At 47.2% G+C, this 23,303-nt stretch overlaps 1 pseudogene; it reads right to left on the bottom strand.

The window, feature by feature from the left end:
- Positions 1–21,375: 21,375 nt before the first annotated feature.
- Positions 21,376–22,903, bottom strand: LOC146573221 (uncharacterized; annotated as a pseudogene).
- Between the last annotated feature and the right edge of the window lie 400 nt (positions 22,904–23,303).

Below are 23,303 nucleotides of genomic sequence, written 5' to 3' on the forward strand. Positions count from 1 at the left end.
GTCAAAAAGGCATATTTATACGAAAACAACATTCTAAAATGACAACATAAAATAAAGTTCATTTTTAATTTTGTTAATAATAAATGTTCCATACAATTCAGTTGATTATGTTGCTTTTTTTCTGTTGGCTGTGTTTTTGTTTACAAGTTAGTCTTTCAAACTGACACAACCGGGCCTTGATATGGCCACACTGTGGAAGAAGCAGGCTTCTAAAAATGTGTGAAACCAAATAAAACAAAGCTGTGTAACCAATCCCACTATAGCAGCATGATTTCAAAAAATGGCCCACAGTTATGATGATCTGCTGGCTGGTATAGAAACCAAATGCTCATCAACTCTTCAGCTGCCGCTGTCCTCAGTGAAGAAAGTTCTTAAATGGAATATGATACAATGAAAGCTGTTTTTGTCTGAAAAATAAAATGGCCTGATAACCTAACATGGCCCAACACTCATGTTATAGTGTTATATATATATATATATATATATATATATATATATATATATATATATATATATATATATATTAGGGGTGCAACGATACACAAAATTCACGGTTCGGTTCGGTTCGATACTGTCATGGTCCCTGTGCCCCGCTGGTCAATCCTCTATTGGGCAATATGTTTGTGGTTTGTTTGCTCTCTCGCCCTCTCTCTCTCACTCTCTCTCTCTCTCTCGCCACGGCGATGCTCACTGCGGGCTCCCGCTGCTGGCCCACACACCTGCTCATCACCACACCGGCCGCTGATCCCAGCTGATTACTGCACTACTTAGATGACGAGTCTGCACTAGTCTTCGCTGGATCGTTGAGCTATCAGTGTCAGTTAGACTTGTGTTTCGGCTAACCTTCACCTTGAGAATTTCTTATTATTATCCTGCTAACCCGACGTTTTTTGTGTAGATCGTTTTTGGAACCCGATGCGGAGAGGAGTGATTGAAGGGGGAACTTTTTGTACAGAAAGTGTGGAACACCCTTCTCCCAATCCTGTTTCCCACGGACCCTGGCGACCCGGACCCGTTTCCCCTGCACGTTGTATATAGCCACTTGGTGTATGTGTTCACTGTAAATAAACGCACTGTCCTTCGCTTAAAGGAAAACCCTGGCCTGCGCCTGAGTCTCTTTCGGAACCCCTAACAGAACGATCCAGCCATTATGGACTCAGCAGGACAGGACCCCGTGGGCCGGGCTCTGGCCGCCCAGGAAGCCGCGCTGGCCCGCCATGAACAAATGCTCGGGCAGCTACAGCAGGATGTCGCCACATTGACCCTGGCGGTGGCGCAGTTAATACCGCTGGAGGGAAATGCGCAACCAGGGAATCCCCAGCCGCCCAGCCCGGCTCCCCAGGCGGCACCGCCCGCCGTAGCGTCAGGTAGCTCACCGCGGGTCGGTACGCCGTCTGACGGACCTTTACCCACACCGGAACCATTCTCGGGTGAGTCTGACAAATGTGCCGGATTTTTGGCTCAGGTGTCTCTGACGTTTCGCGAAGATCACTTATTTAGTTCAACTTCTGAGGGGCCGTGCACTAAAGTGGGCCCAGGTTGTGTTAAACTCTGATCCTGTCATCACCTACGCTGACTTTCTCTCCAAATTTAAGAATGTGTTTAACCCAGGCACCGGGGCAGAGGCCGCTGCTCTCCGTCTCCTCAACTTCAAACAAGGTAGGAGAAGCATGTCTGAATACGCTATCGACTTCTGGATTCTGGCAGAAGAGGCAGGGTGGAATCAGGAGGCGCTACGGAGCACGTTGCTGAACAATATCAGCGAAGAATTAAGGGACGAGCTAATCATGCGTGATCTCCCTGCCTCCTTTAATGAGCTAATGTCCCTGTGCATTAAGGTGGATGAGCGGTTACGGGCTCGCCAGTCGCAGCGGAACTACAACCTCCATGAGGCTGCGGGAGTCTCTGGCACCGGCGCCATGGCGGATGCCGGCCCCTCCCGGACTCACGAGAGCGGGGACGGAGAGGAACCCATGCAGCTGGGCGGCTCCCATCTCACCGCGGCGGAGCGTCAGCGCCGGATTACCGCCGGTGAGTGCCTCTATTGTGGTCACAGGGGACATGTTGTGGCTACCTGCCCTTCGCGGGCAAAAGGGCGCGCCCGCCAGTGATGGTAGGAGTACTGGTGGGCGAGCTGAGCCAGGAAGAAGCTCCTCCCCGTTTAACACTACCGGCCACGCTTTCCATTCACTCTAAGAGCCGCTCCCTATCGGTGTTAATCGACTCTGGGGCGGAACAAAACTTTATTGACTGTCAGTTAGCCCGGCAACTTGGGTTACTATTGGAGCCCCTGCCTCATGCATTACGTGTTACGGCATTGTCAGGTCAACGCCTTCCAGACATCACTCTGGTGACTGAGCCTGTCGAGCTCACCCTCTCTGGCAATCATTCTGAAGAAATCTGTTTTTTGGTGTTTAAAGCAACTCGCACTCCACTAGTTCTCGGCCATCCTTGGCTACAACAGCACAACCCTCACATAGATTGGCTAAAGGGGCGTGTCACTGGGTGGGGGGAGGACTGCCACATGACCTGCCTTAAAGCAGCCTCGCCTCCAAGCACTGAAACGCCCTCTCCTGGGGTATTGAAATCAGCTGATTTAACTAATGTGCCCTCTGTTTATCACGACCTAGCTGAGGTGTTTCAAAAGGCCCGCGCCCAGTCACTTCCTCCGCATAGACCCTATGACTGTGCTATCGAACTGCTCCCGGGAGCTCCTTTACCCACCAGTCGGCTATATAGCATCTCACTTCCAGAACGAGACGCTATGGACAAGTACATCACGGAATCCCTGGCTGCCGGCCTCATTCGGGCCTCCACCTCTCCAGTCGCGGCAGGCTTCTTCTTTGTCGAAAAGAAGGATAAAACCCTCCGGCCATGCATTGACTATCGCGGATTAAACAACATCACAGTAAAAAATAAATACCCTCTGCCGCTCCTCAGTTCGGCCTTCGAGCTCCTCCAGGGGGCTACTGTTTTCACCAAACTGGATTTGCGAAACGCATACCATCTGGTTCGCATCCGTGAGGGCGATGAGTGGAAGACCGCCTTCAACACCCACCTCGGCCACTTCGAGTACCTTGTCATGCCCTTTGGTCTCACTAACGCCCCTGCGGTGTTCCAAGCCCTGGTGAACGACGTGCTCAGAGACTTCATTAACCGTTTTGTTTTTGTCTATCTAGATGACATCCTGATCTTTTCCAGAAACCAATCCGAGCACGAGACCCATGTCAGACAGGTCCTGCAACGACTCCTCGAAAACCGATTGTTCGTCAAAGGAGAAAAGTGTGAGTTCCACGTCTCCACCGTTGCATTCCTGGGGTACATAATCGACCAAGGAAACCTCCGCCCGGACCCTGTGAAGGTAAAAGCCGTTGTTGAGTGGCCGGAACCTCCTAATAGGCACCAACTGCAACGTTTCCTTGGGTTTGCCAACTTTTACCGGCGGTTCATTCGGGACTTCAGCCGAGTTGCCTTGCCGGTGACCCAGCTAACCTCTCCCAAGCTTCCTTTTCAGTTGAACAAAGAAGCTCAGGCAGCTTTCCAAGAACTGAAGAAACGATTCGCCTCAGCCCCCATCCTGATCCAACCCGACCTCACGCAGCCATTTGTGGTCGAGGTCGACGCGTCCGACTCAGGGGTTGGAGCGGTTCTGTCGCAACGGAAGGACGGTAAGCTCCACCCTTGTGCCTTCTTCTCCCGCCGTCTGTCCCCTGCAGAGAGAAACTATGATGTCGGGGATCGGGAACTGCTGGCGATAAAACTAGCCCTGGAGGAGTGGCGGCACTGGTTGGAGGGCACAGCTCAGCCTTTCCTCGTCTGGACAGACCACAAGAACCTGGCATACCTACAATCAGCTAAGAGGCTCAACGCTCGACAGGCCAGGTGGGCCCTGTTTTTCACCCGTTTCCACTTCTCCATCTCTTACAGACCCGGTTCACGGAATGTCAAACCCGACGCCCTGTCCCGTCAGTTCTCAGTCTCGGAGGACACCACTGAGCCCGCTCCCGTTCTCCCCGCCACCTGTGTCGTGGGCGCCATCTCCTGGGGGATCGAAGCAGCCATTCGGGAGGCTCAGGTGTCGGAACCGGATCCGGGAGGTGGGCCAGCCCAACGGCTCTACGTCCCTCAATCAGTACGTTCTCAAGTACTTCAATGGGCCCACACTGCCCGCTTTACGTGCCACCCAGGGGTCCACCGCACTATCAACTTCCTCCAGCGCTACTTCTGGTGGCCCTCTCTGACTAAAGACGCTCGGGAGTACGTCTCCGCCTGCGCGACCTGTGCCCGGAATAAACCGTCTCATCAGCCGCCCGCTGGACAGCTCAATCCCCTGCCGACTCCGTCCAGGCCGTGGTCCCATATAGCTTTGGACTTTGTAACCGGACTGCCGCAATCAGCAGGCAACACTGTCATACTTACCATCGTAGACCGTTTTTCTAAAGCTGCCCACTTCATAGCTCTACCCAAGCTTCCCACGGCCATGGAGACCGCACGACTGCTTACCCGTCATGTGTTTCGTTTGCATGGGATCCCGGAAGACATTGTGTCTGACAGAGGCCCCCAGTTCACGTCTGGCGTCTGGAAGGAATTCTGCTCCTCATTAGGAGCAAAGGTCAGTCTGACCTCCGGTTACCATCCCCAAAGCAACGGTCAGTGTGAGCGAGCTAACCAAGAGCTCGAGGCAATGTTGCGGTGCACAGCGTCCTCCAACCAGTCCATCTGGAGTGATGAACTACCCTGGATTGAGTACGCCCATAACAGTCTGACTTCCTCCGCCACTGGTCTGTCTCCCTTCGAGGTCTCACTGGGTTTCCAGCCACCTCTCTTCCCCTCTGTCGAGGGTGAGTATTCTGTACCATCTGTCCAGGCCCATCTACGTAGGTGCCGACGAGCTTTGCGGGCCGCACGGACGGCGTTGCTGCGCACAAAGGACCGAACCAAACAGACCGCAGATCGCCGCCGCACACCAGCTCCAGCATACAGCGTGGGACAAAAGGTATGGCTGTCCACGCGCTTTGTTCCTCTCAGGACTGAGTCCAAGAAGCTCAACCCAAACTTCATTGGTCCTTTTGGGGTTTCGGCGCTGATCAACCCCGTCTCTGTGAAACTCCGGCTGCCGCGCAACGTGAGGATTCACAATGTGTTCCACGTCTCCCAAATCAAACCTGTCCGGAATAGCCCTCTGTGCCCTCCTTCCGGGCCCCCTCCGCCCGCCCGGCTTGTGGACGGCTTGCCCGCCTATTCCATCACGCGGATTATGGACTCTCGCCGCCGCGGGCGTGGCTTCCAGTACCTTGTGGACTGGGAGGGCTATGGCATTGAGGAGCGGTCCTGGGTTCCGCGGGCCGCTGTCCTGGACAAGCGTATGCTGCGGGCCTTCCATCTGTCTCATCCTGGTAAGCCTGGTGGGTCGCCGGGGGGCTCCCGTTGAGGGGGGGGTACTGTCATGGTCCCTGTGCCCCGCTGGTCAATCCTCTATTGGGCAATATGTTTGTGGTTTGTTTGCTCTCTCGCCCTCTCTCTCTCACTCTCTCTCTCTCTCTCGCCACGGCGATGCTCACTGCGGGCTCCCGCTGCTGGCCCACACACCTGCTCATCACCACACCGGCCGCTGATCCCAGCTGATTACTGCACTACTTAGATGGCGAGTCTGCACTAGTCTTCGCTGGATCGTTGAGCTATCAGTGTCAGTTAGACTTGTGTTTCGGCTAACCTTCACCTTGAGAATTTTTTCTTATTATTATCCTGCTAACCCGACGTTTTTTGTGTAGATCGTTTTTGGAACCCGATGTGGAGAGGAGTGATTGAAGGGGGAACTTTTTGTACAGAAAGTGTGGAACACCCTTCTCCCAATCCTGTTTCCCATGGACCCTGGCGACCCGGACCCGTTTCCCCTGCACGTTGTATATAGCCACTTGGTGTATGTGTTCACTGTAAATAAACGCACTGTCCTTCGCTTAAAGGAAAACCCTGGCCTGCGCCTGAGTCTCTTTCGGAACCCCTAACAGATACTTTGGTGTCACGGTTCGATATTTTTTCGATACAAAAAAATGTTCATGCATTTTTAATTTGTCATTTATTAAAATTATAAATATATATTTTAACTCAAAAGTACAGTTTTTAAATTTAACCCTAACCCTTGTGCGTGTTTTTTATTTTGACAGCAAATGCGCACCTGCGGACCACTTATGTGCAGCCCTGGTTATTGAGCTCATCATATTGCAGCCACAGAAATTCTTTTGTCCATGAAACCATAAAGCTGCACTTTCTTTTTGCCTCATAGTCTGATTTGTCATAACTTCTCCGTTTTGTGGTAAGCTTTTCTTTGGCTGTCACTTCTTCACCCTGACCTGTCTTATTTGGCTCAGCAGAACTGAAATGCTTTTACACACTCACTCACATAAGCTCAGCGATTCTCTGCGCGATCAACCTCTCACATGTTTAAGCTTGCTGCGGGAGATTTCACTTGTCATGTTTGCATAGTAAGCTAATGATTAATAAGACGATGTCAGAGGAATTGGTGCACAAATTATCATCACTCACAGATCAGTGCTGTCGCTCTCTATACACAGTTTGCACGATTGCAAAGTGAAAGCAAAAAAACAAGCGCAAATTCAAACGCGATTTCAATATGTCACATATTGACAGTGGCTCACAGATGCCAATGACATAATTACCCAGCTACATTTCCGAAAGAATGCAAAAGCATTGACATATATTTTTCCTACAATAGCCCGATGGGCAGGGAAGAGATAGATTTTGGTAGCCCGACTGAAAAAATCGCTAGCTCCGGGACGTCGGGCTAGCGATATTGCAAGCCCTGTATCTGATTGAGGAATCACTCATCTTTGGAAAAGAGAGTTTATTACAGAGAAATGTCTCTTTCCAAAATAAAAGCTATACTATCCGCTTCTTCTGGGCTATATTCTCAGCAGCATAAGGAGAATCATGTGCTAACAGCTGTCTAAATGACTCGGCTAAAGTTAGTAGCATGCTTGCTTTTTTTTGTCTGCTTCCACTTGTCTTTGCACTACGATGATGTCGGCGTAAATGTGCAGTCATATTCGTTGTGTTCCCGCTAGAGCTTTCAGGTTAATCTCGTTGAAATGACCTTAACGCCACAACACGGCGCCACAACAGGGTCACACGTCACATGAAAACCAAAATAATTCCAAACGCCAGATCTGAATGACGTTCAATTTGCCTGTTGCAAGGAGAGCTTAACTTCTGTCTCGCTAGCTTGCCCTGCGCTCTTCTTTCTGACGATGCTGTCTGTGTTGAGCGCTCAGTGGATCTGCGCTCGACAGTGCAGCCTAGGCGGAGTAGTCGAACACAGATTCACTGAGCGCTCAACACAGACAGCATCGTCAGAAGGAAAATTGATAAAATAAATTACAAATGTTGTATTGTTCGATACATATGCGTACCGAACCGAAAGCACTGTATCGAACGGTTCAATATCGATACGAATATCGTTGCACCCCTAATATATACATAAATACCTAAACACCCAGCACCCTGCGGGCGGTTTATCCTTCAAGCTCGGGTCCTCTACTAGAGGCCTGGGAGCTTGAGGGTCCTGCGCAGTATCTTAGCTGTTCCCAGGACTGCGCTCTTCTGGACAGAGATCTCCAATGTTGTTCCCCGGATCTGCTGGAGCCACTCACCTTGTTTGGGAGTCACCGCACCTAGTGCTCCGATGACCACGGGGACCACTGTTACCTTCACCCTCCACATCCTCTCGAGCTCTTCTCTGAGCCCTTGGTATTTCTCCAGCTTCTTGTGTTCCTTCTTCCTGATATTGCTGTCATTCGGAACCGCTACATCGATCACTACAGCCGTCTTCTTCTGTTTGTCTACCACCACTATGTCCACCACCTGGGGTCTTGCCTGGTGTGATAGACCCCAGCCTCTATGGATCTTGTACTCAGAGCTTGTTCCTGTGCTGCCATGATTAGTGCCTCTGGGCTGTCTTTCAGTCCAGCTTTGTCCAGCCAATGGTAGGATTTCTGGATATCAGCCACCTCCTTTATCTGCCGGTGGTACATACCGTGCAGGGGCCTGTCCTTCCATGATGGTTCCTCATCTCCCTCCACTTTCTTGGGTTTCTGCTGCCTGAGGTATTCACTGAGCACTCGGTCAGTTGGGGCCATCTTCCCAATGTATTCTTGGATGTTCGTTGTCTCATCCTGGACTGTGGTGCTGACACTCACCAGTCCCCGGCCCCCTTCCTTCCGCTTAGCGTACAGCCTCAGGGTGCTGGACTTGGGGTGAAACCCTCCATGCATGGTAAGGAGCTTTCTTGTCTTTATGTCAGTGGCTTCTATCTCCTCCTTTGGCCAGCCTATTACCCCAGCAGGGTACCTGATCACAGGCAGGGCGTAGGTGTTGATGGCCCGCATCTTGTTCTTACCATTCAGCTGACTCCTCAGGACTTGCCTGACCCACTGCAGGTACTTGGTGGTTGCAGCCTTTCTAGCGGCCTCTTCATGGTTCCTATTCGCCTGCGGGATCCCCAGGTACTTGTAACTGTCCTCTATGTCTGCAATGTTGCCTTCTGGTAGTTCAGTCCCCTCAGTTCTGACTACCTTCCCTCTCTTTGTTACCATCCGACTACACTTCTCCAGTCCGAACGACATTCCAATGTCATTGCTATATAGCCTGGTAGTGTGGATCAGTGAATCGATGTCTCGTTCACTCTTGGCATACAGCTTGATGTCATCCATGTACAGGAGGTGGCTGACAACTGCTCCATTCCGTAGCCAGTATCCATAGCCAGTCTTGTTGATCTCACTGAGGGGGTTCAGGCCTATGCAGAACAGCAGTGGGGACAGAGCATCTCAAGTAGAGAGAGAGAGAGAGAGAGAGAGAGAGAGAGAGAGAGAGAGAGAGAGGGGGACATATATATATATATATATATATATATATATATATATATATATATATATATATATATATATATATATAAAAAACACCCAGCACGCCCCTGCGGGCGGTTTATCCTTCAAGCTCGGGTCCTCTACCAGAGGCCTGGGAGCTTGAGGGTCCTGCGCAGTATCTTAGCTGTTCCCAGGACTGCGCTCTTCTGGACAGAGATCTCCGATGTTATTCCCGGGATCTGCTGGAGCCACTCGCCTAGCTTGGGAGTCACCGCACCTAGTGCTCCGATTACCACGGGGACCACCGTTACCTTCACCCTCCACATCCTCTCGAGCTCTTCTCTGAGCCCTTGGTATTTCTCCAGCTTCTCGTGTTCCTTCTTCCTGATATTGCTGTCATTCGGAACCGCTACATCGATCACTACGGCCGTCTTCTTCTGTTTGTCTACCACCACTATGTCCGGTTGGTTAGCCACCACCATTTTGTCCGTCTGTATCTGGAAGTCCCACAGGATCTTAGCTCGGTCATTCTCCACCACCCTTGGGGGCATCTCCCATTTTGACCTCGGGACTTCTAGGTTATACTCGGCACAGATGTTCCTGTACACTATGCCGGCCACTTGGTTATGGCGTTCCATGTATGCCTTGCCTGCTAGCATCTTGCACCCTGCTGTTATGTGCTGGATTGTCTCTGGGGCATCTTTACACAGCCTGCACCTGGGGTCTTGCCTGGTGTGATAGACCCCAGCCTCTATGGATCTTGTACTCAGAGCTTGTTCTTGTGCTGCCATGATTAGTGCCTCTGTGCTGTCTTTCAGTCCAGCTTTGTCCAGCCACTGGTAGGATTTCTGGATATCAGCCACCTCCTCTATCTGCCGGTGGTACATACCGTGCAGGGGCCTGTCCTTCCATGATGGTTCCTCGTCTCCCTCCTCTTTCTTGGGTTTCTGCTGCCTGAGGTATTCACTGAGCACTCGGTCAGTTGGGGCCATCTTCCCAATGTATTCTTGGATGTTCCTTGTCTCATCCTGGACTGTGGTGCTGACACTCACCAGTCCCCGGCCCCCTTCCTTCCGCTTAGCGTACAGCCTCAGGGTGCTGGACTTGGGGTGAAACCCTCCATGCATGGTAAGGAGCTTTCTTGTCTTTATGTCAGTGGCTTCTATCTCCTCCTTTGGCCAGCCTATTACCCCAGCAGGGTACCTGATCACAGGCAGGGCGTAGGTGTTGATGGCCCGGATCTTGTTCTTACCATTCAGCTGACTCCTCAGGACTTGCCTGACCCACTGCAGGTACTTGGTGGTTGCAGCCTTTCTAGCGGCCTCTTCATGGTTCCTATTCGCCTGCGGGATCCCCAGGTACTTGTAACTGTCCTCTATGTCTGCAATGTTGCCTTCTGGTAGTTCAGTCCCCTCAGTTCTGACTACCTTCCCTCTCTTTGTTACCATCCGACTACACTTCTCCAGTCCGAACGACATTCCAATGTCATTGCTATATAGCCTGGTAGTGTGGATCAGTGAATCGATGTCTCGTTCACTCTTGGCATACAGCTTGATGTCATCCATGTACAGGAGGTGGCTGACAACTGCTCCATTCCGTAGCCAGTATCCATAGCCAGTCTTGTTGATCTCACTGAGGGGGTTCAGGCCTATGCAGAACAGCAGTGGGGACAGAGCATCTCAAGTAGAGAGAGAGAGAGAGAGAGAGAGAGAGAGAGAGAGAGGGGGGGACATATATATATATATATATATATATATATATATATATAAAAAACACCCAGCACGCCCCTGCGGGCGGTTTATCCTTCAAGCTCGGGTCCTCTACCAGAGGCCTGGGAGCTTGAGGGTCCTGCGCAGTATCTTAGCTGTTCCCAGGACTGCGCTCTTCTGGACAGAGATCTCCGATGTTATTCCCGGGATCTGCTGGAGCCACTCGCCTAGCTTGGGAGTCACCGCACCTAGTGCTCCGATTACCACGGGGACCACCGTTACCTTCACCCTCCACATCCTCTCGAGCTCTTCTCTGAGCCCTTGGTATTTCTCCAGCTTCTCGTGTTCCTTCTTCCTGATATTGCTGTCATTCGGAACCGCTACATCGATCACTACGGCCGTCTTCTTCTGTTTGTCTACCACCACTATGTCCGGTTGGTTAGCCACCACCATTTTGTCCGTCTGTATCTGGAAGTCCCACAGGATCTTAGCTCGGTCATTCTCCACCACCCTTGGGGGCATCTCCCATTTTGACCTCGGGACTTCTAGGTTATACTCGGCACAGATGTTCCTGTACACTATGCCGGCCACTTGGTTATGGCGTTCCATGTATGCCTTGCCTGCTAGCATCTTGCACCCTGCTGTTATGTGCTGGATTGTCTCTGGGGCATCTTTACACAGCCTGCACCTGGGGTCTTGCCTGGTGTGATAGACCCCAGCCTCTATGGATCTTGTACTCAGAGCTTGTTCTTGTGCTGCCATGATTAGTGCCTCTGTGCTGTCTTTCAGTCCAGCTTTGTCCAGCCACTGGTAGGATTTCTGGATATCAGCCACCTCCTCTATCTGCCGGTGGTACATACCGTGCAGGGGCCTGTCCTTCCATGATGGTTCCTCGTCTCCCTCCTCTTTCTTGGGTTTCTGCTGCCTGAGGTATTCACTGAGCACTCGGTCAGTTGGGGCCATCTTCCCAATGTATTCTTGGATGTTCCTTGTCTCATCCTGGACTGTGGTGCTGACACTCACCAGTCCCCGGCCCCCTTCCTTCCGCTTAGCGTACAGCCTCAGGGTGCTGGACTTGGGGTGAAACCCTCCATGCATGGTCAGGAGCTTTCTTGTCTTTATGTCAGTGGCTTCTATCTCCTCCTTTGGCCAGCCTATTACCCCAGCAGGGTACCTGATCACGGGCAGGGCGTATGTGTTGATGGCCCGGATCTTGTTCTTACCATTCAGCTGACTCCTCAGGACTTGCCTGACCCTCTGCAGGTACTTGGTGGTTGCAGCCTTTCTAGCGGCCTCTTCATGGTTCCCATTTGCCTGCGGGATCCCCAGGTACTTGTAACTGTCCTCTATGTCTGCAATGTTGCCTTCTGGTAGTTCAATCCCCTCAGTTCTGACTACCTTCCCTCTCTTTGTTACCATCCGACTACACTTCTCCAGTCCGAACGACATTCCAATGTCATTGCTGTATAGCCTGGTAGTGTGGATCAGTGAATCGATGTCTCGTTCACTCTTGGCATACAGCTTGATGTCATCCATGTACAGGAGGTGGCTGACAACTGCTCCGTTCCGTAGTCGGTATCCGTAGCCAGTCTTGTTAATGATCTCACTGAGGGGGTTCAGGCCTATGCAGAACAGCAGTGGGGACAGAGCATCTCCTTGGTAGATCCCGCACTTGATGGTAACTTGTGCTATGGGCTTGGAGTTGGCCTCTAGTGTTGTACGCCACATCCCCATTGAGTTCCTGATGAAGGCTCTTAGGGTCCCATTGATCTTGTACAATTCTAGGCATTCCAGTATCCAGCTGTGGGGCATTGAGTCATAGGCCTTCTTGTAATCAATCCAGGCAGTGCACAGGTTGGTCAGTCTGGTCTTGCAGTCTCGGCTGATTGTTCTGTCTACCAGTAGCTGGTGTTTTGCACCTCTGGTATTCTTGCCAATTCCTTTCTGTGTCCCGCTCATGTATTGACCCATGTGCCTGTTCATCTTAGCCGATATGATGCCTGACAGGAGCTTCCATGTAGTACTGAGGCAGGTTATTGGTCGGTAGTTGGAGGGGACCGGTCCCTTCTTGGGGTCCTTGGGGATCAGGACCGTCCGGCCTTCAGTTAGCCATTCCGGGTGTCTCTCGTTAACTAGCAGCTGGTTCATTTGTGCTGCCAGACGCTCGTGGAGTGCAGTCAGCTTCTTCAGCCAGTAGGCGTGAACCATGTCGGGCCCTGGTGCTGTCCAACTCTTCATACTGGAGACCCTTTCTTGGATATCTGCCACTGTGATGGTTACTGGACCCTGTTCAGGGAGGTCGCTGTGGTCTGCCCTCAGATCCACTAGCCACTGAGCATTGCCGTTATGGGTTGCATCCTTCTCCCATATGCTCTTCCAGTATTGCTCCGTCTCCAGCCTTGGTGGTGCTGTTCTCTTATTGTTCCCTTGCCACTGAGAGTACACCTTTGCTGGTTCTGTGGAGAACAGCTGGTTTATTCTCCTGCCTTCTATCTCTCTGGTGTACCTCCTCAAGCGGCTGGCCAAGGCTGTGAGTCTTTGCTTGGCAGTTTCCAAGGCCTCAGGTATGGACAGCTTGCTGTATTTCTTATGCACCTTATTTGTCGCACCTTTCTGCAACTCTGTTAGTTGGCTAACCTCCCTCCGTGCTACTTTGATCTTGCCCTCTAGCCTCCTTCTCCATGGAGGGTACTGCCCCTTGTGGCTGTTCAACTTGTAGCCAAGCATCTCACTGATCACTGCTGCCGTATTGTAGATCAGCTTGTTAGTGTCGGTAATCGTGGTTGTAGGTATTGCCCGTAGTGCTGCATTAACATCATCTAGCAGACCTTCTGAGGGTACTTCACGTAATCTTGGTAACCGGCTACGGGGGATCCAGGTTTCAAGCTTGGCCATGATCCTATTTTTCAGGTCAGTTCCTCTCGCACTCAACGATCCTTCTCCTATCGCACTTGGGGCTATGTACCCAATCTCGGGTGGGGGTGATGATATCTCCCCCCTGACCTGGCGTCCTGACTCCTCCTTGCCGTAGCATTTGTGTTGTACCTCGTCAATCTCTAGCTGTGAGAGCAGTCCCTTCTTTCGAATGTTGGAACACTGAGCTACTAGTTGTTTCGCCGTCATTGTGGATGTTGGGTATCGAAGAATCCATATATATATATATGTTAATCATTTGGACTTGGTTCTCCATCTGTATCTTTGATTTTACACGACTTGTACAGTAGTTAATGCCAGCTGTTGGGAAAAATATTCCATTTGTTGTGTTTATGAGTGCCTTAATGTCTGTTTCTTTATGGCTATGAAATACTACCACTTACAAAAGCATTTATAAAACAAACACAAAAAACAACATATGAAGTCCAGGCAGCAGCAGTATACACTTTCACATCTTATGTCATAGTGCGTTTCGTTGATGCACTTTGTAACTCATGAGTCTGTTGTCAAGGTCACGACCGACAAAGATAGGCAAGAAAATTTTGATTTCAGATCAGAAGGATCAACTCCAACTATTCCTGGGTCAGTCAGGCCGGTAGAGATAATTTCATACAGAGAATTTAATAATTTAATCATAACTTTGTGTTTAACAGTGAAAAGTTTGTTTTTTCACAGCTTTTCCAGTTGTGGTTCTGAGGTTTGATTTGAATCCTGAAAGCGCTGTGGCTGCCTAAACACCCTTTTCATTTGACTCTAGTCATTTGGAACATTTTCTCATTCAAACCAGGGCTTTGATTAAAAACAAAGGGCTGCTTATCTCAAAGGGCTGGGTTTCTTCCACTAGCCTTTGAAAACAGCTCGCAGCAAATTATGGTAAATAAGTGTACAAAAGCTTCTCCTTGTGTATATGCAGGTCAGCTTTCTTCAAAATGTTGGCCTACAATATGGCAAACAACAAAGTGTTGTCATGCATGTGGGCAAGACAAATAACGCTGATCTCTGTCTGTGTTCTTTTTATGTGTTTCTTTTTTTCCCTCTGCCTCATTTCCTTGCTTCACTTCAACATCAATCAGTTGCAGATGGAGAAACTAATAATTTCCAACAACTCCTGATAGGCAGCTTATCTCTAAGGAAAGTGGACCTCTTGCAGCCAGCATCAATGATACCGGCTTTTTCATGTTCCAAATTAATTCCTGAACATAATAACTAGAGGCAGTTTGGTGAAAAGAGGATTTCATTTATAATTAAACAACACTCACAGATGTATTAAATGACTCAAAGCTTTTGGCTATGAAGTTCTAACCTCTGGACAATCAAACAGCAAAATAAGGAAACATGCTGAAAAAAATATCAGTGTTCTCAGGCAAGTAAAAACATGTTACTCTGTCTTTGTTCCAGTAAAATTACTCCTCTGTATTCTATTCTTAGAACACTATATAAGTGGTTGCTTCATGTCACGGTTCTAATCACAATTTCATGTTATCCTTCTATTTCTCATCTGCAGAGGCAAATTATTTGGTGTCAGGCAATTGCACCCCAATTTCAGTTCATTCTAATGTTAGTCTTGTGACATGGACTCTCTTGCAAAGGAGCTGCAGAGGAGCACTTGTAATGGATTTTAAATCAAGCCACGTTCCAAGCCTAACTGTGAATATCATGAGGATCAGTTTGAGATAATGATGTCCTGTGGTTTCTGCCCACACTATTAGGCAGAATTTGTTGCCCTATGTTAAAATACCTGCTTCTTCGGGCCCAGTTACTAGAGTTTGGCATCACATTGCATCCAATTGCATCATGTTGAACCTCTTTGAAGTTCCAGTGACACTTCTTACACCCTTATTCAGGCTTGTCTTCCACTCCTTTGACCTAAATATAAAGAAAATAACAAATGAAAAAGCTATCCAGCAACAGAAGTATGTGATGCTGTTACAATGTCACATACCAGAAAGGGACAATGTCATTCTCTATCAAGCACCTGTTTGTGTATCTTGTAAAATGATTAAAATGGATTTGGTGTGCAGTCATGTTCTTAAAGGGCTGGACTCAGATCTCAGACCTTTGTGTTCTTTTCTCTGTCAGTTAATAACTCCAGACTCACGTCACATCACTCATATCTGTTTCTGTTGTTCTGTCTTGCTCATTTTTTTTTATCTCAGTCTATGCATCATTTGATCTTATTTTATTTGCACCTCACTCTGCGTGTATTTAAATGAACACCTATTCTAACTATTCCTCCAGGTTTCTATAACTACTCCTTTCATTTCATTTTATTATCCTATCACTTTTGGTCCTTGCTATCGCTTGCTCTGCGCATGTCCTCATACTCTCTCACTCGGTAGAGCAAGACATTGTGTGCAGACGCTGCCAGTCTCCAAAGACTGAAGCCAACTAATGCACAGCAAATACTAACCAGCCAAGCCAGGCATGCATAACGTAAAAGGATGGGCTCTCGTTTTTTTGGGCTGGAGCCAATACACTCGGGCATTAACACCCTCCTTTCCACCCATACATTCCAATAAGCCACTGGTAGTTTGCACAGCTCAAGCTGCTGACATACGTATTCAGTCAGGACCCAAATTATTGGTTTTCTCACCAATCACCCACAGGGACCTGTAAGCCAGAATGAAGGATCGCATGAAAGAAATGTCTCTCGCTCTCTCTCTCTCTGTCTCTCACTATCTCTAGCTCTTTCTCGCTGTTATCTTCTATTTGCCCTTGAAGTCATTTCATATTCAATCAGCGGAAGCTGAGGAGGCATTGCACGTTGTTGAGCATGCAGGTCATTTGTAAAAGCTAATAGACACTAAGTGAAAAGGAAGGAAGACTGCTCTGTGAGTTTGCCAACATTTGGTAAGTCCCGGAGCTTACAAATGTGCCCCCAAAGTTGCAAATGAACAAGTCGCTCAGCAGCTGTGTGAGAAAATACATTAGGTCATTATGCTAACATAGTTAAAACCCTTGTATGGCTTCAATATTGACACAGTAGTCTTAATCCAACACTGAATATATCAAAATTACATAGTCATGCAAATTTAATATCCAAGTTTCTTCCAGCTGAGTTTGCTTTCCATTCGTGCTGACATGACAAGCATTTAATATGTACTACAAACCCCCATAAAAAGCGTACAACGAGAACCATTGTAACACAGCACAGAGATGGTTAATCACAAAGAATCTGGTGACCTATCAATTCGAAGAATGGGAACATGAACAGCTAGCTTTATGATATCACAGCTTAATGAAAGTAGTGCCTTTGTTCCTCCTGTGGTACACAAATGTTGGAGCTGCTTGAACCGGCATAAATAGGCATTTGAATTATATCAGGGGTAGCATTTTCATCAGATGAGAAACCCGGCAGACAGGCACCCCTGCAGTGGATGACAAGTGGTAACATATGGATTGATAAAGCATGAGCTCAAACAAAATCACACCAAGGCTGATATAGTGTTGCAGGCAGCATACTATATGTCAGCAATAAAGCAAATTGTTCCATTTCAAAGTTAGAGCGACAGCGAGGCTGTGAGAGATAGACCTAGAGGCAGGTAAATTGTCCATTTCATTATTGATAAGCATCATAGGCAGAAACCAGTCATCCCTTATGATTGACAGCTGACGCTCAACCACTGATTTTCCACATGAGAGAGAGAGAGAGAAGCAACTAAAGCAATGAAGGATGTGATAGTCCAATTTCACTTCAAATGGAGCCCTAGGTGCAGGAAGACAGGCAAAGTGAAAACATATCAATGTACCTTTTAAAAAGCAAGTAATTCAAAGAAATATTAACTAAATAACATATTCTGCTTCACATACTGTTGCATACTGTGTTTATGGATTTTAAATGGACTATTCTGTTAAAAAGTAATGAAGATAAATAATTAGTCCTCTGTGATTTCATTTAACACTTTTCTTTATTACACATCAATTACGAAGACTGAACAGTAGAAGTTGCTGTTCTGAAAGGAACAGACCTGTTTTCCAACCCATTTGGCATAAAAAATTAATATGAAGTAATTATCTCTCTCTCTCTCTCTCTCTCTCTCTCTCTCTCTCTCTCTCTCCCTCTCTCTCTCACTCACACACACACACACACACACACACACACACACAGATGATTACTTAAAGGTGTTAGCAGTTCAGAAATAAACTCGAGTAAAAACTCAATTAATAAGAATACTTTCATAAAAATCTTTGAAAACAGTACTTGACTTTGGAAATGTTATAAAAAGCACCAACTAAAAATCATTCTCTTCTATAAAGAACATAATAAAATAAAATAAAACTTGACAAACGTATGTCCAATTTAAGAACAACAAGCCAAAACCGACAAGAGTTGGGAGTTCGCCTTGTAATTGGAAGGTTGCCGGTTCGAGCCCCGGCTCGGACAGTCTCGGTCGTTGTGTCCTTGGGCAAGACACTTCACCCTACTGCCTACTGGTGTTGGCCAGAAGGGCCGGTGGCGCAATATGGCAGCCTCGCTTCTGTTAGTCTGCCCCAGGGCAGCTGTGGCTACAACTGTAGCTTGCCTCCACCAGTGTGTGAATGGGTGGATGACTGGGTGTGTAAAGTGCTTTGGGGTCCCCAGGAGGGACTAGTAAAAGCGCTATACAAATACAGGCCATTTACCATTTGATGTTTTCATTGGCATTAGAGTGAAAGTTTTACTATTGTCTCTTTTTGTCAGGACCAAAACAACGTTAAGCTACTGTCAGGAAAAAAAAGTTTAAGCTTTACTATTTTTTACTAGCTCTACTCATAACATTGATCCGCTTTTGTACCATTTGACTGTGATTGATTGTACTTCATTACAGACACAGAGCGCTGGAGAACCATCAGTCAAGTAAATGGCCTGCATTTGTATAGCGCTTTTCTAGTCCATAGGACCCCAAAGCGCTTTACACTACATTCAGTCAGTCACCCATTCACACACACATTCACACACTGGCGATAGCAAGCTACATTGTAGCCACAGCTGCCCTGGGGCGCACTGACAGAGGCGAGGCTGCCAGACATAGGCGCCACCAGGCCCTCTGACCACCACCAGTGGTACATAACAGTACTCATTTCTGTTATGTTTAGCCTTCTTTGAAGGCAGTTTGAAGTCCACCGAATGGAGTCCATGCATAATTGGTGTATTGTAATGTAAATTTGGCACAGAGAAGTCCACGTGGTCACAAAAAAACAGGGAGGCATACAAACATCAGCAAGGACCTTTAAACTCACCATCTGAGGATGAAATTTATGTCACTCAGACACGAGCAGACAGTAGTAGACTCATGGATGCCGAAACTATAATCGAAGCTTAAGAAGTGATTATGCCTTTTAAAGTACTCAAATCACTCAAAGTTACTGCAATAGTCATTTACTTGTAAATGAAATAAAATTGTCAAATACAAATGCACACGCACATAATATGGCAAATTTAACTGCAGGTCTGATGCTGTGAGATATGTACCTAAATAAAGACTGTAGCACTATTTGACCCAGTCAGAATGATCCCAACCCAAGGAGCTGGCTCTGTATGCCTCTTTTCAAAATGCTCTTCATGCACCCACTACAAAAGCCAAGAAATGGCTTTGTGGGCTGCACTCTCCTCTCTTGTCCTGGCATGTCCACAGTGGTGGCCCTCCACCAGACAGGTTTTATCTACCACCATGTGGAGCACACTGCCTCTGGCATAGAAGATCTGCCTGCATGTGTGAACTGCCAAGAATGACTGCCATTTGGTGTAAGCACAGAACATAGGTCTGTTAAAGCTATTCTTCAGTGGATCTGGATAATAGCAGATGTGACGAACAGGGCATGTTTCTCCTAAGCTCTGTGTATCTGACCCTGAACCCAACCTGAAGCTACCTCTGACAATGAGGAAAACACAGTATTGCTTGGATGAAAGCATTTCTGTTTTTCTGCAGTCCTGCTTTCTTTGCTGGTGAGGCATTTAACTGCTGGCAGTAAAAGGGACTGCTGAAGAGATCAGAATCCCTCTTGATGACTCCCTGTTGCATAGTCTCACATGATTTTAATTTCACAAACCAGGTGAGGCAAGGAAGTGATCAAACATGACACATCCTATTTAAAAGAAAAAGTATAGTGCAGCATTATAAAAGGAGAAAATAACTGTGTCAGTTTTGTATTTAGCAATAGTTTCAGACCAGATAAACTATTGTGTTAATCAGCTAGTGGCAGTGATGGGTGATAGTGGGTAGTGGGTGAGAACATTGAGGCAATTTGTTTAGACAACTCAAAGTCAACTCATCGCTAACTCAAAGTTAACTGTAATTTGTCCTTATTGGTTTATCTTGTAAGGAAAATGCATTACTTAAAGAACATACTGTAAGCTGCACAACAGGGTGAGATGACCCCAGCAGATGTTTTTTACTCATGCTTGATTCCCCCAAGAGGAAACTCTGTGCACCATAACACAAACACACAGTTAGGAAATGAGAAAAGATCAAAAGATAAAGAGCAGCAGACAGGTAAAGAAATTTACGCTGCCAACACAGAACACAGAAAAATAAGCTCTATGAGTTTACCATATGCCTTCACTGTGCTGCAGAAGTCACCTGGGTGCTTAAATTCAAAATGACTCACATCAAACAGAATGCAAAAGAAAAAAAAGGCACTCTTAACAGTACATGTTAAATGTTACAAATCAAATGAAAGCAGCACTGTTAAAATCATCCATTCATTTGTTTACAGAGGCTATAAGTATACATTTTACCTAGCTGTATGTTAATGCTTTAGGTTTGCTGTGTTTTATAGTTTCAGTTTATCAGATTCAAAACATTGTGCTCTGTTAGCTCAGGAGTGGCTGGAGATACATTGTTTTAATGGAACCAAAGTACAGTGGTTCTCACTAATGCATGGAAATGGTTGTCAACAGGCTTTCAGCTGCTGCACCACAATTAGAGCTCTGTCACTGGCCGACGGATGGCTAGCTTCCCATCGCACTGAATTACAATGCTGTCAAGTGTCTCATATCACTTATGAGGTTGGCAGCACATATCCTTTCCTAAAATATCAAGGCTGGTTCTGACACTGCACAGTTAATGCACGCTTCATATTCAAAAGTCTGTCAGAACTGATTGGCAGTAAGCTGAGTGAGCTCATTAATTTTCTTCTGTGTGCAACTAAACCAAGTCACAGCTAAAGAACAGAGTAATTTAACTCTCCATACTTCTGTTTCTTTTTTATCCTCCATAGGAATGTCCACATAAAGACTGGTGAACAAGTGTTAGTTTTAATAAAGCCATAACCATAGCTCATTAACAGCAATGTGAGATAGCTGGCTCCTTCGAAACATGCCTTTTAATGACCCCCCTGGGACAGATCATCTGAATATGCAACAGTGATCTTTTTATGTATAATAGCACACTCTCTAGGGCTTGCTGTGAATTGGCAACAACCATGCATGCACCTTCAAAAACCCTCTTACAGATACTGGCGTGCATTCACACAAACACCGCGGTATTACAAATTTGCTAGACAACTACATGGCTAACAAAGAAGGGTCTCCATGGAAACAAATCTACTCTGGAATTTCATTCACTTCAACAACTGCTTGTACGTTTGACAATGTTCCCTTAAAATTACATTGTTTTCCTTGCATCTTTTATGCATTTATTGGCTCTTGCCATATTGACAAACTTAGTGTCATGTTATACTATATACATTATTCTAGTCTAAGGAGCTTGGAAAGAAAAGCGTCTGGACTTCTTTGAGTTGCTTGAAGACGTTTCACCTCTCATCCGAGAAGCTTCTTCAGTTCTAAGGTCAAATGGTGGAGAGTCCCAGATTTAAACCCAGTGGGAGTTTCCCCCCAAAGAGGGACAAAGGACCCCCTGATGATCCTCTACCTAATCACATGAGCCAAGGTGTGAAAGCGGGTGTGGGTGACAATCAGCCAGGGTTTCGGGTGAGCTCATTGTGAAACCCTATCATGTGATTTTCTGAGGTCAGATGGCCCAGGATGTGAGTGGGCGTTAAGGTGCCTGGGAAGGGATCGCAAAACTGGATTATAGATGCCAGACAGTTGGTGTCGTAAAGCACCGCCTCTGTTCAAAGATGGTCGCTCACAGTGGACGTAAATGGCTTTCACTCCTCTTTCAAAGCATCTGTCCTCTCTGTCCAAAATGTGAACGTTGGCATCCTCGAAAGAGTGACCTTTGTCCTTTAGATGCAGATGAACTGCTGAGTCTTGTCCTGTGGAGGTGGCTCTTCTATGTTGTGCCATGCGCTTGTGAAGTGGCTGTTTGGTCTCTCCGATGTAGAGGTCTGGGCATTCCTCGCTGCACTGTACAGCATACAACACATTCTTAAGTTTGTGTTTAGGAGTTTTGTCTTTCGGGTGAACCAGTTTCTGTCTGAGCGTGTTGCTGGGTCTGAAATACACCGGGATGTCGTGCTTGGAGAAAACTCTCCTGAGTTTCTCTGATACACCGGCTACATAGGGGATGACAATGTTGTTGCGTCTGTCTTTCTTATCCTCAGTCGCTGGTGTCTGATCTTCTTTTCTGTGCATCTTTGCTGACTTTATAAACGCCCAATTAGGATAACCGCATGTTTTAAGTGCTTCCTTTATATGTGTGTGTTCCTTCTTTATCCCTTCAGGCTTAGAGGGAACATGTTCTGCCCAGTGGTGCAGGGTCCTGATTACCCCAACTTTGTGTTCCAGAGGGTGATGGGAGTCAAAGAGGAGGTACTGGTCCGTGTGTGTGGGCTTCCAGTAAACTTCAATGTTGAGGTTGCCATTCTCTTCAATGTGCACAGCGCAGTCCAGGAAAGGCAAACAGTTGTCCTTTGTGTCTTCCCTGGTGAACTTGATGTTTTTATCCACGGCGTTAATGTGCGCAGTGAAGGATTCCACTTCTTGTCTTTTGATTTTGACCCAGGTGTTGTTTACATATCTGTACCAGTGGCTGGGTACTCTCCCTTTAAAAGAGCCAAGAACCTTTTCTTTCCACTTCCTTCAAGGTTGGCTACAATAGGTGACACGGGGGAGCCCATGGCGCAGCCATGTTTTTGTCTGTAGAAACCCTCGTTGTATTTGAAATATGTAGTGATGAGGCAGAGGTCTAACAGTGTGCAAATCTGATTGGTTGTGAAGTTGGTCCTGTCTTCCAAGGAGCTGTCTTCTTGTAGTTGTTTTCTGACAGTCTCCACTGCCTCCGTGGTGGGTATGCAAGTGAAGAGAGAGACTACATCAAAGGACACCATGGTTTCATCTGGGTCCAGGGTAAGTTTCTGGACCTTGTCGGTGAAGTCAGTGGAGTTCTTGATGTGATGTGGGGTGTTCCCCACAAGAGGTGCTAGGATGGTAGCAAGGTGTTTCGAGATGTTGTAAGTGGCTGAGTTTATGCTACTGACAATGGGTCTGAGCCGCATATTTTTAGTGCTTCCTAAAATAAGTGCCACTGGCATAAAACTTTACTCAACTGCATTGTTTGAAAGTTGCAATCCAACAGATGGACTCACTGCCTAAGGTTCCGATCCAGCGCTCTTTGTAAAAGGTGCCAAGTTTCTCTTTAGAAGAGATGTTTTCTTTGCTTCTCCAGCTTTCTTGACAGCACTTTAGCATTAGCCAACTTCTTCCAACACATGAGGCACTTAAGCTGGGAGCTGTTAACATCTCTGGTTTAGCTCAAGACTTCTTATGAGATACCTTAAGACAAACTTTATTTTACTTATTTATTTATTTTTTAACCCAATTAAATATAAAATGCAGTTTTAAATTTTAAGCTACCTTTAGATGCTTACTCATCATTAGGGGTTACTAAACAATTAA

The sequence above is a fragment of the Mchenga conophoros genome, linkage group LG6 (assembly GCF_057382185.1).
Source record: "Mchenga conophoros isolate Kocher_MC1m ecotype Shallow Benthic linkage group LG6, M_conophoros_male_GT1.1, whole genome shotgun sequence".
Classification (NCBI taxonomy): domain Eukaryota; kingdom Metazoa; phylum Chordata; class Actinopteri; order Cichliformes; family Cichlidae; genus Mchenga; species Mchenga conophoros.